This window comes from Oncorhynchus masou, chromosome 19, assembly GCF_036934945.1.
Source record: "Oncorhynchus masou masou isolate Uvic2021 chromosome 19, UVic_Omas_1.1, whole genome shotgun sequence".
NCBI lineage: Eukaryota > Metazoa > Chordata > Actinopteri > Salmoniformes > Salmonidae > Oncorhynchus > Oncorhynchus masou.
In genome coordinates, this window is record NC_088230.1 from 37,990,432 (window position 1) to 38,008,519 (window position 18,088).

An 18,088-nucleotide genomic window follows, 5' to 3' on the forward strand; every position below is an offset into this window, starting at 1 on the left:
TTGTCCTCAGTGTAGAGCCCTCTGGTACACATACCTTGTCCTCAGTGTAGAGCCCTCTGGTACACATACCTTGTCCTCAGTGTAGAGCCCTCTGGTACACATACCTTGTCCTCAGTATAGAGCCCTCTGGTACACATACCTTGTCCTCAGTATAGAGCCCTCTGGTACACATACCTTGTCCTCAGTGTAGAGCCCTCTGGTACACATACCTTGTCCTCAGTATAGAGCCCTCTGGTACACATACCTTGTCCTCAGTATAGAGCCCTCTGGTACACATACCTTGTCCTCAGTGTAGAGCCCTCTGGTACACATACCTTGTCCTCAGTATAGAGCCCTCTGGTACACATACCTTGTCCTCAGTGTAGAGCCCTCTGGTACACATACCTTGTCCTCAGTGTAGAGCCCTCTGGTACACATACCTTGTCCTCAGTGTAGAGCCCTCTGGTACACATACCTTGTCCTCAGTGTAGAGCCCTCTGGTACACATACCTTGTCCTCAGTATAGAGCCCTCTGGTACACATACCTTGTCCTCAGTATAGAGCCCTCTGGTACACATACCTTGTCCTCAGTGTAGAGCCCTCTGGTACACATACCTTGTCCTCAGTATAGAGCCCTCTGGTACACATACCTTGTCCTCAGTGTAGAGCCCTCTGGTACACATACCTTGTCCTCAGTGTAGAGCCCTCTGGTACACATACCTTGTCCTCAGTATAGAGCCCTCTGGTACACATACCTTGTCCTCAGTATAAAGCCCTCTGGTACACATACCTTGTCCTCAGTGTAGAGGCCTCTGGTACACATACCTTGTCCTCAGTGTAGAGCCCTCTGGTACACATACCTTGTCCTCAGTATAGAGCCCTCTGGTACACATACCTTGTCCTCAGTGTAGAGCCCTTTGGTACACATACCTTGTCCTCAGTGTAGAGCCCTCTGGTACACATACCTTGTCCTCAGTGTAGAGCCCTCTGGTACACATACCTTGTCCTCAGTGTAGAGCCCTCTGGTACACATACCTTGTCCTCAGTGTAGAGCCCTCTGGTACACATACCTTGTCCTCAGTGTAGAGCCCTCTGGAACACATACCTTGTTGTCCTCAGTTTAGAGCCCTCTGGTACACATACCTTGTCCTCAGTGTAGAGCCCTCTGGTACACATACCTTGTCCTCAGTGTAGAGCCCTCCGGTACACATACCTTGTCCTCAGTGTAGAGCCCTCTGGTACACATACCTTGTCCTCAGTGTAGAGGCCTCTGGTACACATACCTTGTCCTCAGTGTATCCGGTACACATAACTTGTCCTCAGTGTAGAGGCCTCTGGTACACATACCTTGTCCTCAGTGTAGAGGCCTCTGGTACACATACCTTGTCCTCAGTGTATCCGGTACACATACCTTGTCCTCAGTGTAGAGCCCTCTGGTACACATACCTTGTCCTCAGTATAGAGCCCTCTGGTACACATACCTTGTCCTCAGTGTAGAGCCCTCTGGTACACATACCTTGTCCTCAGTATAGAGCCCTCTGGTACACATACCTTGTCCTCAGTATAGAGCCCTCTGGTACACATACCTTGTCCTCAGTGTAGAGCCCTCTGGTACACATACCTTGTCCTCAGTATAGAGCCCTCTGGTACACATACCTTGTCCTCAGTGTAGAGCCCTCTGGTACACATACCTTGTCCTCAGTGTAGAGCCCTCTGGTACACATACCTTGTCCTCAGTATAGAGCCCTCTGGTACACATACCTTGTCCTCAGTATAGAGCCCTCTGGTACACATACCTTGTCCTCAGTGTAGAGCCCTCTGGTACACATACCTTGTCCTCAGTGTAGAGCCCTCTGGTACACATACCTTGTCCTCAGTATAGAGCCCTCTGGTACACATACCTTGTCCTCAGTGTAGAGCCCTCTGGTACACATACCTTGTCCTCAGTGTAGAGCCCTCCGGTACACATACCTTGTCCTCAGTGTAGAGCCCTCTGGTACACATACCTTGTCCTCAGTGTAGAGCCCTCTGGTACACATACCTTGTCCTCAGTGTAGAGCCCTCTGGTACACATACCTTGTCCTCAGTGTAGAGCCCTCTGGTACACATACCTTGTCCTCAGTATAGAGCCCTCTGGTACACATACCTTGTCCTCAGTGTAGAGGCCTCTGGGATCTTTATTGAAGATGTAAAGGAGGAGAAACATACCTTGTCCTCAGTGTAGAAACCATCAATTCAAATGAACGGTACACATACCTTGTCCTAACAGTGACATTAGAGACATATTTTTACATACATACCTTGTCCTCAGTGTAAGAGGCCAGTTCTAAGAACAAACTTATTTACAATGACGGCCTAGGAACAGTGGGTTACCTTGTCCTCAGTGTACCTGCCTGTTGTCTCAAATTCCAGCGCACTATCACTTTTATACAACGGGGTACTAATTCACTTCCACAAGATATAGTCCTGACACAAATACCCGCTGGTCGTTTCAGTCTTTGTGTTCTGTATCTATGGGATGCGACCCAAACCTTGTATCTATGGGATGCGACCCAAACCCGCTGGTCCTCAGTGTAGAGGCCTCTGGGGACCCAAACACATACCTTTGTGTTTGTCCTCAGTGTAGAGGCCTCTGTATCTATATGCGACCCAAACATACCTTGTCCTCAGTGTATATCCGGTACCCAAACATACCTTGTCCTCAGTGATGCGACCCAAAGAGTTCAGTCTTCTGGTACACACAAACCTTGTCCTTCAGTGTAGAGGCCTCTGGATACACATACCTTGTCCTCAGTGTGTTCTGCCCTCTGGGATGCGACACATACCTTGTCCTCAGTGTAGAGGCCTCTGGGATCTTTATTGAAGATGTAAAGGAGGAGAAAAATGGCTGCGGTGACTGAGTCCTACAAGGCTTTAGAGAAACCATCAATTCAAATGAACTGTAGATGATACATGTGGTCTGCATAACATTATGTGACATTATGTGACATATTTTTACATATATTTTTTTTTACTTGACCTTAATTTAACTACGCAAGTCAGTTATTAAGAACAAATTCTTATTTACAATGACGGCCTAGGAACAGTGGGTTAACTTTGTGTTCTGATCAGGGGAGAACGAGTCGTTCAGTCTTTGTGTTCAGATCGTTCAGTCTTTGTGTTCTGTATCTATGGGATGCGACCCAGTCGTTCCTTGTCACCTTACCTTAAATTGAGGAGATCTTTACATTTTTCAGCTAAAGTGCCTGCACCTGCTGTTCTGTATCTATGGGATGCGTTGTCTCAAATTCATTTCTGTTGTTGGGAGGCCCAAACCCGGGTCGTTCAAGTCTTTGTGTTCCATCTATGGGATCCTCCAAACCCGCTGGTCGTTCAGTCTTTTATTCTTTTATGGGACAACAGGTTACCAACACTTTCAAATAATGATTGACACATTTGAATTAAAAACGTTATTTTGATTCATTTATTCATACTAATTCATCCTTCCACAATATATAGTCCTGTCGTTCAATCTGTGTTCTGTATCTATGATCCAGTCGTTCAGTCCCAAACCCGCTGGTCGTTCAGTCTTTTTGTTCTGTATCTATGGGATGCGATCCAGTCATTCAGTCTTTGTGTTCTGTATCTATGGGATGCGATCCAGTCGTTCAGTCTTTGTGTTCTGTATCTATGGCGACCCAGTCGTTCAGTCTTTGTGTTCTGTATCTATGGGGGATGTTCGATCCAGTCGATCCAGTCGTTCAGTCTTTGTGTTCTGTATCTATGTTCAGGATGTTCTGATCCAGTCGTTCAGTCTTTGTGTTCTGTATCTATGGGATGCGATCCAGTCGTTCAGTCTTTTTGTTCTGTATCTATGGGATGCGATCCAGTCGTTCAGTCTTTTTGTTCTGTATCTATGGGATGCGATCCAGTCGTTCAGTCTTTTTGTTCTGTATCTATGGGATGCGATCCAGTCGTTCAGTCTTTGTGTTCTGTATCTATGGGATGCGATCCAGTCGTTCAGTCTTTGTGTTCTGTATCTATGGGATGCGACCCAGTCGTTCAGTCTTTGTGTTCTGTATCTATGGGATGCGACCCAGTCGTTCAGTCTTTGTGTTCTGTATCTATGGGATGCGATCCAGTCGTTCAGTCTTTGTGTTCTGTATCTATGGGATGCAACCCAGTCGTTCAGTCTTTTTGTTCTGTATCTATGGGATGCGACCCAGTCGTTCAGTCTTTTTGTTCTGTATCTATGGGATGCGATCCAGTCGTTCAGTCTTTGTGTTCTGTATCTATGGGATGCGATCCAGTCGTTCAGTCTTTGTGTTCTGTATCTATGGGATGCAACCCAGTCGTTCAGTCTTTTTGTTCTGTATCTATGGGATCCAGTCGTTCAGTCTTTGTGTTCTGTATCCCAGTCGTTCAGTCTTTTTTTTGTATCTATGGGATATCTCAGTCTTTGTGTTCTGTATCTATGGGATGCGATCCAGTCGTTCAGTCTTTGTGTTCTGTATCTATGGGATGCGATCCAGTCGTTCAGTCTTTGTGTTCTGTATCTATGGGATGCGATCCAGTCGTTCAGTCTTTTTGTTCTGTATCTATGGGATGCGATCCAGTCGTTCAGTCTTGTTGTTCTGTATCTATGGGATGCGATCCAGTCGTTCAGTCTTTGTGTTCTGTATCTATGGGATGCGATCCAGTCATTCAGTCTTTGTGTTCTGTATCTATGGGATGCGACCCAGTCGGTCAGTCTTTTTGTTCTGTATCTATGGGATGCGATCCAGTCGTTCAGTCTTTGTGTTCTGTATCTATGGGATGCGATCCAGTCGTTCAGTCTTTTTTGTTCTGTATCTGGGATGATCCAGGATGTTCTGTATCTATGGATGCGCCCAGTCCAGTCGTTCAGTCTTTGTGTTCTGTATCTATGGGATGCGATCCAGTCGTTCAGTCTTTGTGTTCTGTATCTATGGGATGCGATCCAGTCGTTCAGTCTTTTGTTCTGTATCTATGGGATGCGATCCAGTCGTTCAGTCTTTTTGTTCTGTATCTATGGGATGCGACCCAGTCGTTCAGTCTTTGTGTTCTGTATCTATGGGATGTGACCCAGTTCGTGGGATCAGTCGTTCAGTTTTGTTCTGTATCTATGGGATGCGATCCAGTCGTTCAGTCTTTGTGTTCTGTATCTATGGGATGCGATCCAGTCGTTCAGTCTTTGTGTTCTGTATCTATGGGATGCGATCCAGTCGTTCAGTCTTTGTGTTCTGTATCTATGGGATGCGATCCAGTCGTTCAGTCTTTGTGTTCTGTATCTATGGGACGATCCAGTCGTTCAGTCTTTTGTTCTGTATCAGTCGTTCAGTCTTTTTGTTCTGTATCTATGGGATGCGATCCAGTCGTTCAGTCTTGTGTTCTGTATCTATGGGATGCGATTTGTCTTTGTGTTCTGATGGGATGCGATCCAGTCGTTCAGTCTTTGTGTTCTGTATCTATGGGATGCGATCCAGTCGTTCAGTCTTTGTGTTCTGTATCTATGGGATGCGACCCAGTCGTTCAGTCTTTGTGTTCTGTATCTATGGGATGCGATCCAGTCGTTCAGTCTTTTTGTTCTGTATCTATGGGATGCGATCCAGTCGTTCAGTCTTTTTGTTCTGTATCTGGCTGGCAACGTTCTTGTCCCTTGCTTACTAGCTAGCCAACTACGAATAATTTACAGTCATGTCAAAAAGTGCAGCCAGAATAACAGCAAAGTAGCCTGCCTGCCTAATCCCGAAATGTTCATTACTATGGGACACCTGGAGATCGAATTTGAATATTGAAACAATGTTGCAAATGTCAGAGAGGCAGACTGCAAGGTTTATACAAATTTCTGCTGTTGAAAACTAAATGTTAGTCTAAAAGAAATGTGAGATAATGTCTAGATGCTTTTTATAGTGGAGATCAAGGTTATAACTTCCCTGCCTGGGTTGATGAGACAGTGGATTGCACAGTCAGATGGAACAGAGTAAGTAGGCATTTTAACTTCATAGATTTAGCCGGTGGTAATTTGTGTAATAGAAAGGGCTAGAATGCGGGTTTAACCAATCAGCATTCAGGATTAGACCCACCCCTTGTGTAAAAATGAAATAACTGAAACCAGACCGTTAGGGTAGGAACTTCAGAATACAAATAATGATTTACTCGTGAAAATAATACATATTTTTTTAATCAATATGATGACATCCTCGAACAAGGGAATAATCGTGACAACTCCATCCAAGGGATGCATCCCAGCCCTTCCCTTCGCCTCGGGCCTCAGAACAGCCCTTCCCTTCGCCTCGGGCCTCAGAACAGCCCTTCCCTTCGCCTCGGGCCTCAGAACAGCCCTTCCCTTCGCCTCGGGCCTCAGAACAGCCCTTCCCTTCGCCTCGGGCCTCAGAACAGCCCTTCCCTTCGCCTCGGGCATCAGAACAGCCCTTCCCTTCGCCTCGGGCCTCAGAACAGCCCTTCCCTTCGCCTCGGGCTTCACAACAGCCCTTGTCGGGAGTTGTCAACCTATAATTCCTGGGTTCTCAGGTATTATTGCTTAAATATACCATTGACATATCTTTTTGTTGACTATTTTAATGGAATACATTACATTTGTATGTATAGGCTATTGTTTAGGTCGTGAATAATGATATTTGAACCAAAATAGACCATGATAGGCATTTGAAAAGCCTACAGCTATGTCAAATGCTCTTTCCATAAATTGTTCTAGTCATGAACATTATAAATTAATGTAATCAAGGACAGACTTTTTAATGAGGGCTTTTTAATGATGGCTAAACAACAAGATTACGTTAAGTATTTATTATCGTTAATCTCTTGCCAATATTCTCACCGTCAAGGCAAAAGCAGAAATGCACACAGCACAAAGCGTGCCGGGTTCGGCTAGATGGGATACTGCTTTAGTCAACACTTTCTTTTGGCAGCCGGTTAGGATAATTAACATAGCAAATTAGGAGAATTAGGTTAGGTTTGGGGTTAGCTAAAACGCAAAAACAAATCAACTTTCGACGTTAATTTGACAAAAAAAACTGTATCCCCCATCTACGCAATGCAAGTGTGCCAGTTGCAGTATTTTGTACGTCACGACGTGTTTGCACTGGACGCGATTGCGTTGCACTTCCATGTCCATATTTGGAGAGTTCAGATGTTTTGTTTCCATGGAGACGCGATTGAGAGCTGTTGGGTTTCGAGCTGGAAGATTTTCCCGGGAAAAAAAGGCAATGCAGAGGCAGAGCGAGTGGAACCCGAGAGAACCGTTGTTGTCGAGAAACAAACAGTCCTTCGCTCCAGGAATTCCATCGTAATAGTGTGCTCTTTCAAATGAATATTATATTGCCAGTTGTCATGCTGTGCACGTTTATTATCGGCTTATCATCTTGTCTATGCAAACAGCCCGCTGCTCGCTCCTACCCATGCCTATTCTAGTCTTGATGCTAGAATATAATAGCCTATTCAGTTCTAAAATTGTCTCAGAATTGCCACTTGGCTTGCCATGTAGCCTACAGACAGCATAAGAAAGATAACAGGACTTTTTTTTTCATAAATAAAAGGAATGCATATTTCTGCCTAATATATTGTATTCATGTGTACATAGAGCAATATGGTATTTGTGCCAGAAGACTGTCATGCTGTGCACGAAGTCTTGCTAACCTGAGAAATGATTCAATTGAGTGACAATACTTCCGTCTTTAGTCATGTTGCTGAAGCCCATTCCAGTGGCAAACATCTCCCTGTCATGATTGGAGATGTATTTCCTCTGCTAAAAATGATGTGTATGAGGTAGGCTATATGCCATTCAATTGTGTGTGTGTGTAAGTGAAGGATACTTGTGTGACCGTGGGCATTTTCTCATTCAGTTAGCCTCATATGTGAGCAGTAGAGGGAGCTGTAAAAGAGGAGATTCTCTCTTGACACTCACCTTCTGTGCATGTTCTTAGGCCTATCTAATCAGGAGGCCTTACGTAAACCTGAACCAAAATGAAAACCGAACCGCCAAATTACACTGACTGTACGAAACATTAAGAACACCTGCTCTTTCCATAACTGACCAGGAGAATCCAGGTGAAAGCTATGATCCCTTGTTGATGTCACGTGTTAAATCCACTTCATTCAGTGTAGATGACACGGTTAAATAAGGCTTTTTAAGCCTTGACACAATACAGCCCCATAGTGGAGGTGTCATAATACCTATAAAACCTAGTGGTCAAACAAGGAAATGGTTCCAATCGTTTTTTTTCCACAATTCATTTTTCCCACAGGGGGATTTTTTTTATAGAAACTCTTAAAATAAGGACTGTGTTTCCTGTAGACAAACATATTGATAAAAGTCACCTTGTCCTAGAGGGATTTACACAGTTATCAATATGTCATGCCAGGGTGAGCCTACACAAAACACAGCCCTTATTTTAAGTGTAGTTGTTCCTAGATGTTTCCACTTCACAATAACAGTACTTACAGTTGACCAGGGCAGAAATTTAACAAACTGACTTTTTGGAAAGTTGGAAGTCACTGAGGTCTTCAGTGAAGTCATTCTACTGCCAATGTTTGTCTATGGAGATTGCATAGCTGTGTGCTCGATTTTATACACCCGTCAGCAGAGGGTGTGGCTGAAATAGCCAAATCCACTCATTTGAAGGGGTGTCCACATGCTTTATATTTATATAGTGTACCTCTTAAATGTAACTAACTGTAATTGAAAATGTTATCTATGTAATCTCCAAAAAGTAATAATGCTGCAAACTTCAACAAATGTTAACAATTTCACCTTTCAGGCAAAAAAAAAAAAAAATGTTATAAATTGCTGAGGTGTAGTCACTTACTGTACACAGCACAAATATGATGAAACATGATAGGATGCTATATTATCCTTCCATACAATACAGTATTCTATATTATCCTTCCATACAATACAGTATTCTATATTATCCTTCCATACAATACAGTATTCTATATTATCCTTCCATACAATACAGTATTCTATATTATCCTTCCATACGATGCAGTATTCTATATTATCCTTCCATACGATGCAGTATTCTATATTATCCTTCCATACGATGCAGTATTCTATATTATCCTTCCATACAATACAGTATTCTGTATTATCCTTCCATACGATGCAGTATTCTGTATTATCCTTCCATACAATACAGTATTCTGTATTATCCTTCCATACAATACAGTATTCTATATTATCCTTCCATACAATACAGTATTCTATATTATCCTTCCATACAATACAGTATTCTGTATTATCCTTCCATACAATACAGTATTCTATATTATCCTTCCATACAATACAGTATTCTGTATTATCCTTCCATACAATACAGTATTCTATATTATCCTTCCATACAATACAGTATTCTATATTATCCTTCCATACAATACAGTATTCTGTATTATCCTTCCATACAATACAGTATTCTATATTATCCTTCCGTATGATACAGTATTCTGTATTATCCTTCCATACAATACAACATCTCGTATTATCCTTCCATACAATACAGTATTGTATATTATGTTTCCTTCCATACAATACAGGATTCTGTATAGTGATGTATCTCTTTTGTTTCAATATGTTCTCTCATACAATAACCTGATGGGTATTTTTTGCATGGTGTCTTTTATGTTAAAAGGAGTCCACAAAACAAAACGTAGGCCTACATTTGTATACATTGATACCTATGCTTCATAAAGCATCTTTGAAACAGTTTTCTATGTACTACAAATATATCAAAGACATTTCACGGGCTATTTCCAGGTGGAAATGTTACATAATGTGTGTTACATAATGCACCTGGAATTCCATACAGGTCTCACAGTAGTTTCAGACTCGTCTTACATACAGTCCTATCTTACTGGAATAGTGTGTTCTTTTTTCCTAAGGGTACGATCTGCCCCTCCTATCCCTCATGATCAGTCTCCTATCCCCTCTCTGTGATATTCATAAGGATGTGCTATATTTACAGGGATAACTTTGGAAGGCATCGTCACCTGACGCCGGTGACGCCACAGATCTGAGAACATGGAGGGGGGGGGGGGCAACCTTGTGTTGTTGGTGGAATTAGTGTGTATATGGAATCAGATGATCGTAAGCACAGAGCAATAGGCAGAGCAATAGACTAGAATATCTTTGTTGTCGTAATGTCACGCCCTGGCCATAGAGAGGCTTTTATTCTCTATTTTGGTTAGGCCAGGGTGTGACTGGGGTGGGCATTCTAGTTTCTTTATTTCTATGTTTTCTATTTCTTTGTGTTTGGCACGGGTGTGGTTCTCAATCAGAGGCAGCTGTCTATCGTTGTCTCTGATTGAGAATCATACTTAGGTATCCTTTTCACCCCACGTGGGCAGTTGTTTTCTGTATAGTTTTAGTTACCTTACAGAACTGGTGGTTTCTTGCTTTGTTATTTTTTGTTCTGGTGTTCAGATTTTTTAATAAATATCATGAACACGTACCATGCTGCGCTTTGGTCCACTCTTTCTTCAGACGAGCGTTACACGTAACCCCATCTGTTTCTCCCAGTACCGCAGCCATGGTAACGATCTAACCTGTTGAATAGATTCTGATCAGGGACGTTACGCACTTAACATGTTTGAGGGGGGGACGGGTGGCCAAATTCAGATATTTTTTTTCAATTTATTCTGATCACATCTATATTTCTATCCGTTTAATGTGCGAAATTAAAGGAGAACGTGCCCTTGAATCCTTGATAGGTTTTCAACTTCTTATATACTTTTGGACGACTGTTATCCAAATACTTAGTGTCTCAGTTCCTTAATATTATATTATATTTAAAACATTTGTCACCGTGTAACTTCTAAAAATGGTCAGATATGGAACTGCTGTTAATAGTGCCAGCCAGAGACTGAAATAACTGTGAAGACAGACAGATGTGTTGACGTGATTGACAAGACTGTCTGGGATTCTTTTCAAGGGAGAAAAGGGAAGGAAGGATTATTGTGGAAGAGATGATGTCCATCTGTCTGATGATGTCTGATGTCTGATGATATCGATAGACAGACGAGTGAGTCAGAGAAGAGAAGTGTCTGGACTGGAGTTTTGTGTTATAGGACATTCCCCTCGGGATTATTTACAGATACATATAGTCGACCATATTGAATCTTTTCCGTGGCTGTTTGCATTAATGCAGCTTGCAGGAGTACCATATCCTATGCTGACTCATTTTTTTATTTGAGTCTGCTTGGCAGGGGTCACATGCCTTGGACATGAACTTGGAACTATTACATGTTTTAGTAAATACTGTATAATAAAGACTAGTAATAAAGAATATTTTATAAATGTAAATTAAAAGCCAGTTCATTAATAAGGGTACATTTCCTGAAGTAAACTGCCATTTCACTTTCAATTTCTTATATTGATGTTACACTCCCACCCACACAGAATACACTGTTCCCTATATAGGGCACTAAATGTTTAAAAAAGCAGATAAATCAACACCTCGCAGCACAACGCCTCTCCCCTATTTGACCTAGATAGTTTGTGTGTATGTATTGATAAACCCCAGGAAGAAAATCTGCTGTTATACTTAATGAGGATTCTAATAAACCCCAGGAAGAGAATCTGCTGTTATAGTTAATGAGGATTCTAATAAACCCCAGGAAGAGAATCTGCTGTTATATAGATTTAATGAGAGAATTCTAATAAACCCCAGGAAGAGAATCTGCTGTTATACTTAATGAGGATTCTAATAAACCCCAGGAAGAGAATCTGCTGTTATACTTAATGAGGATTCTAATAAACCCCAGGAAGAGAATCTGCTGTTATAGTTAATGAGGATTCTAATAAACCCCAGGAAGAGAATCTGCTGTTATAGTTAATGAGGATTCTAATAAACCCCAGGAAGAGAATCTGCTGTTATACTTAATGAGGATTCTAATAAACCCCAGGAAGAGAATCTGCTGTTATACTTAATGAGGATTCTAATAAACCCCAGGAAGAGACTGTCTAGGTCCAATAGGGGAGAGGCGTTGTGCTGTGAGGTGTTGATTTATCTGTTTTTTTTAAACCAGGTTTGCTGTTTATTTGAACAATATGAGATGGAAGGAAGTTCCATGCAATAAGGGCTCTATATAATACTGTACGATTCCTTGAATTTGTTCTGGATTTGGGGACTGTGAAAAGACCCCTGGTGGCATGTCTGGTGGGGTAAGTGTGTGTGTTCACAAAGACACTCTTCCATATATAATGGGACCCTAATCACTATATAATTCACAACTGTTGACAAGAGCGTTATATAGGGAATAGGGTGCCATTATGTGAAAATGGTTCCAGTAATGTTTCTGGTTTTACAAGAGATGAGAGAATCTCTCGACACGTGTTCATATTACTTTGATTTGCCATTATGTAGAATTTTGGGGGAATAGGGTGCCATTATGTAGAGAATATGGTGCCATTATGTAGGGAATAGGGTGCCATTATGTAGAGAATAGGGTGCCATTATGTAGAGAAAAGGGTGCCATTATGTAGAGAATAGGGTGCCATTATGTAGAGAATAGGGTGCCATTATATAGGGAATAGGGTGCCATTATATAGGGAATAGGTGCCATTATATAGGGAATAGGGTGCCATTATATAGAGAATAGGGTGCCATTATATATAGGGTGCCATTATGTCTGTCTGGAATAGGGTGCCATTATAAAGGGAATAGAGTGCCATTATATAGGGAATAGGGTGCCATGATAAAGGGAATAGAGTGCCATTATAAAGGGAATAGAGTGCCATTATATAGGGAATAGGGTGCCATTATAAAGGGAATAGAGTGCCATTATAAAGGGAATAGAGTGCCATTATATAGGGAATAGGGTGCCATTATAAAGGGAACAGAGTGCCATTATGTAGGGAATAGAGTGCCATTATGGATGCAGCCAGAGGGTTGACGCTCTGTCTGTCTGTCTGTCATTATATAGGAAATGTCTGTCATTATAAGGGAATAGGGTGCCATTATAAAGGGAATGTCTGTAGAGAATAGGGTGCCATTATGTAGAGAATAGGGTGCCATTATGTAGAGAATAGGGTGCCATTATATAGGGAATAGGGTGCCATTATGTAGAGAATAGGGTGCCATTATGTAGAGAATAGGGTGCCATTATGTAGGGAATAGGGTGCCATTATGTAGAGAATAGGGTGCCATTATGTAGAGAATAGGGTGCCATTATGTAGAGAATAGGGTGCCATTATATAGGGAATAGGGTGCCATTATGGAATAGGGTGCCATTAGAATAGGGTGCCATTATGTAGAGAAATGCCATTATGCAGGGAATAGGGTGCCGGCAGGGTAGCCATTATGTAGGGAATAGTGCCATTAGTAGCAACATTAGTAATAAAGGGAAAGGGTGCCATTATATAGGGAATTCAAATCCATTATGTGAATAGCTGACAAGGAATACAATAAAGGGAATGTGCCATTATGTAGAGAATAGGGTGCCATTATGGATGCAGCCAGAGGGTTGACGCTCTGTCTGTCTGTCTGTCTGTCTGTCTGAGAATAGGGTGCCATTATGTAGAGAATAGGGTGCCATTATGTAGGGAATAGGGTGCCATTATGTAGAGAATAGGGTGCCATTATTGAATAGCCATTAAGAATAGGGTGTTCTTAAGGGTGCCTAGGGAATAGGGTGCCATTATTAAATAAAGTACCATTAGGTAGGGAATAGGGTGTATGTAGAGAATAGGGTGCCATTATGTAGAGAATAGGGTGCCATTATATAGAGAATAGGGTGCCATTATGTAGGGAATAGGGTGCCATTATGTAGAGAATAGGGTGCCATTATGTAGAGAATAGGGTGCCATTATGTAGGGAATAGGGTGCCATTATATAGAGAATAGGGTGCCATTATGTAGAGAATAGGGTGCCATTATATAGGGAATAGGGTGCCATTATGTAGGGAATAGGGTGCCATTATGTAGGGAATAGGGTGCCATTATATAGGGAATAGGGTGCCATTATGTAGAGAATAGGGTGCCATTATGTAGAGAATAGGGTGCCATTATATAGGGAATAGGGTGCCATTATGTAGAGAATAGGGTGCCATTATATAGAGAATAGGGTGCCATTATAAAGGGAATAGAGTGCCATTATGTAGGGAATATGGTGCCATTATGTAGAGAATAGGGTGCCATTATGTAGAGAATAGGGTGCCATTATATAGGGAATAGAGTGCCATTATGTAGGGAATAGGGTGCCATTATTATGTAGTAGGGAATAGGGTGCCATTATGTAGGGAATAGGGTGCCATTATGTAGGGAATAGGGTGCCATTATGTAGGGAATAGGGTGCCATTATGTAGGGAATAGGGTGCCATTATGTAGGGAATAGGGTGCCATTATGTAGGGAATAGGGTGCCATTATGCCATTATATAGGGAATATTTACATTTTAGGGTGCCATTTAGGGAATAGTGCCATTTAGGGAATAGGGTGCTCATTATGTAGGGAATAGGGTGACTTATAGGGAATAGGGTGCCAATAGGGAATAGGGTGCCATTATGTAGGGAATAGGGTGCCATTATGCCATTAGGGAATAGGGTGCCATTATGTAGGGAATAGGGTGCCATTATAGGGAATAGGTGAATAGGGTGCCATTATGTAGGGAATAGGGTGCCATTATGTAGGGAATAGGGTGCCATTATGTAGGGAATAGGGTGCCATTATGTAGCCATTATATAGGGAATAGGGTGCCATTATGTAGAGAATAGGGTGCCATTTAGGGAATAGGGTGTACATTATGTTAGGGTGCCATTATATAGGGAATACATTTATATAGGGAATAGGGTGCCATTATTAGGGAATAGGGTGCCATTATATAGGGAATAGGGTGCATTATCATTATGCCATTATGTAGGGAATAGGGTGCCATTACAGGGAATAGGGGGGAATGTAGGGAATAGGGTGCCATTATATAGGGAATAGGGTGCCATTATGTAGGGAATAGGGTGCCATTATGTAGGGAATAGGGTGCCATTATGTAGGGAATAGGGTGCCATTATGTAGGGAATAGGGTGCCATTATGTAGGGAATAGGGTGCCATTATATAGGGAATAGGGTGCCATTATGTAGAGAATAGGGTGCCATTATGTAGAGAATAGGGTGCCATTATGTAGGGCATAGGGTGCCATTATATAGGGAATAGTGTGCTATAGACTATAGCCTTTACTCTCTCTCTCAAAAAACCCACTCAGGACCCCATTGTGAAATGCCTCCAATCCACCTCGACTTGTCATCTGTGTTTGGAGAGAGACCGTGACGCATAGACCCGACCTTCCTCAGAACCCCCCCCCTTCTCAGGAACTGGACGGTGAAACCAAATTAGAATCGCTAAAAAGAAACAGAGGAGGGGATATTTGTGGTAACGTTGCGGTTCAGATAGAAGCACAGCTGCTTGTTCCTTCCAGGTGGACCACGGACGGTGGAGAGGGCATCATCATGATCTTGTAGGACTGGCTGTCTATCAATTCAAGTCCCCACCCGACTACTATATATTATCTAGAATGTCTAAATCAAGACCCAGGCAGATACAATTTTTGCAAGTTTTTAAGTCATGTCTTACATACAAGTACACTGTTCTGGATAGAGATTATAAGGGATAAATACTTCAGTAACTGATGCCGAAAAAACATGACGTATTTTATATTTGTAGTTCATCTGTTGATTACATTTACGTTGTATTTTGGAGACGCTTACAGTATCATAATTCATCTGAGAGAGCTGGCATACGTGGTTAGTTCGCTAACTGTCAGACCATGCTCATGTCTCAGTCACTGTACAGGTAGACAGAGAAAAGTGAAAAAGACTCTGACTATAGGGAGCTAACGCTGAGAGAAATGTTCAGAATTCCAGTACACCAAATAAGAGCAGCCTGCGCAACATACTGAACTGACTTTAAGATGAATGACGGAGCATCCGATTACAACTCTAAATATATTAAATCGCTCTCGCGCTCTCCTTCTCTCTAGCGCCACACACACACACACACACACACACACACACACACACACACACACACACACACACACACACACACACACACACACAATAACTTTATTTTGTTTGTGCTTGTCACATTTCTATTTATAAACAAATAAGACATGTATGTTTATAGCCACAACTTGGCTTGGATGCACTGGGTCTCTCCAGTTCCCAAAACAGGCATCTGAAAGTTTCCTCACACCAGAATGTTGTGTGTGTTTTGGTTGCTAGGGGTGGAGCGTTTTATTCAGGCCTGCCTGTATTTCTATCCATGCGTCTGGGACAAGCAAGTTCCGCATTCCCGAACCCTCCCAGTTACCGATCACTATTTAAACGGGCTGACGCAACGACTTTTAATATCAAAACCTATATCCGATTCACAAGTTACGGACACGTTATATCACCGCAGATTTTGGACCTAATACAGGTAAATTAACCTATTAACTTACCATTTCTGGTCTAAGTTACTAAACTTAGACGAACTCGATTAACTGTTTAGACATTATTTACACATGTTAAACTTTTTCTAATAGGTTTTAACTTATGTTTTTGTGTTTCATGATCGTTTTTATTTTTATTTTTTACAATTGTATTATTTTACAACAAGGTTATTTGACGAGTTTCGGCTTGCGATAGTGTAATGCACTAGACTACACGCATTATAAAATCACTTATATTGTAACTTTTTCTCATGGATTTTGCACAACAACTCTTTGTTGTTTTTATTGTTACAACTTCTTGATCAAACGGTACAAAGTAGCGAATGAATGTCGCTTGCAGCGTGCCTTGAACACTACTATAGAATAGATTGTTACGATGTAAGGAGGCGGTGAAAGTTAATATCAACCACAAGCAGTCCCCGCTGCGAGGTACCAACGTTATGTAACATTAAGTTTGCTATACACGAGACATTTGTGCTGCTATCAGCGGTTTTTAGAACAGAAAGCAGAATTGGGAAAAACATTATTTCGTATGAGGGGAGAACGTTTTGTTTTAGTTTTCTTGGCGATTTTATTTGTGTTGGAAAAAAAAGTATGTAAAATGTATAGTATTGTTTCACATTGCTTTTTAGGCCACAGTCGCAGACTAGCAGCCCATTCAAGTTCACACAGACAGGCTGACATTTCCGTTTATGCATTTAGAAGTTAAATGTAAACTCACTGCCATGCTCGTGGCTAATAGCTCGATTATATGTTTATGATTAAATTATTATCATCCAACAGCTCGATTATATGTTTATGATTCAATTATTATCATCCTCATCATCACTCTTCTTCCTCATCTCCATCATCTTTATAATTTAGAAAGTTAATAATATATATACAGTAACAGTCAAAAGTTCAGACACACCTACTCATTCAAGGGTTTTTTCTTAATTTCTTGACTATTTTCCACATTGTAGAATAATGGTGAAGACATCACAACTATGAAATAACACATATGGAACCAAAACAGTGTAAAACAAGTCAAAATATATTTTACATTTGAGATTCATCAAAGTAGCCACTCTTTGCCTTGATGACAGTTTTGCACAAACTAGGCATTCTCTCAACCAGGTAGTCACCTGGAACGCATTTCAATTAACAGTTGTGCCTTGTTAAAAGTTCATTTGTGGAATTGCTTTCCTTCTTAATGCGTTTAAGCCAATCAGTTGTTTTGTGACAAGTTAGGGGTGGTTTACAGAAGATATCCCTATTTGGTAAAAGACTAAGTCCATATTATGGCAAGAACAGCTGAAATGGGCAAAGAGAAACAACAGTCCATCATTACTTTAAGACATGAAGGTCAGTCAATCTAGAACATTTCAATAACTTTGAAAGTTTCTCCAAGTGCAGTCGCAAAAACCATCAAGCGCTATGAAACTGTCTCTCATGAGGACAGCCACAGGAAAGGAAGACCCAGAGTTACCTCTGCATCAGAGGATAACTTCATTAGAGTTACCAGCCTTAGCAATTATAGCCCAAATAAATGCTTCACAGAGTTCAAGTAGCAGACACATCTCAACATTAACTGTTCAGAAGAGACTGCGTGAATCAGGCCGTTATGATCGAATTGCTGCAAAGAAACCACTACTCAAGGACACTAATAAGATTAATATACTTGCTTGGACCAA

General features: G+C 41.5%; 1 protein-coding gene across 2 annotated transcripts in view; it reads left to right on the plus strand.

Annotated features, from left to right (window-relative positions):
* The first annotated feature begins 16,281 nt into the window (after nucleotides 1-16,281).
* LOC135506250 (jun dimerization protein 2-like) overlaps nucleotides 16,282-18,088 on the plus strand; it is a 30,137-nt gene continuing 28,330 nt past the window's right edge. For both annotated transcript variants that reach the window (XM_064925770.1, XM_064925771.1), the window contains exon 1: nucleotides 16,282-16,402. The gene's annotated coding sequence lies outside the window, so the exon portion shown is untranslated. The remainder of the gene's footprint in view (nucleotides 16,403-18,088) is intronic.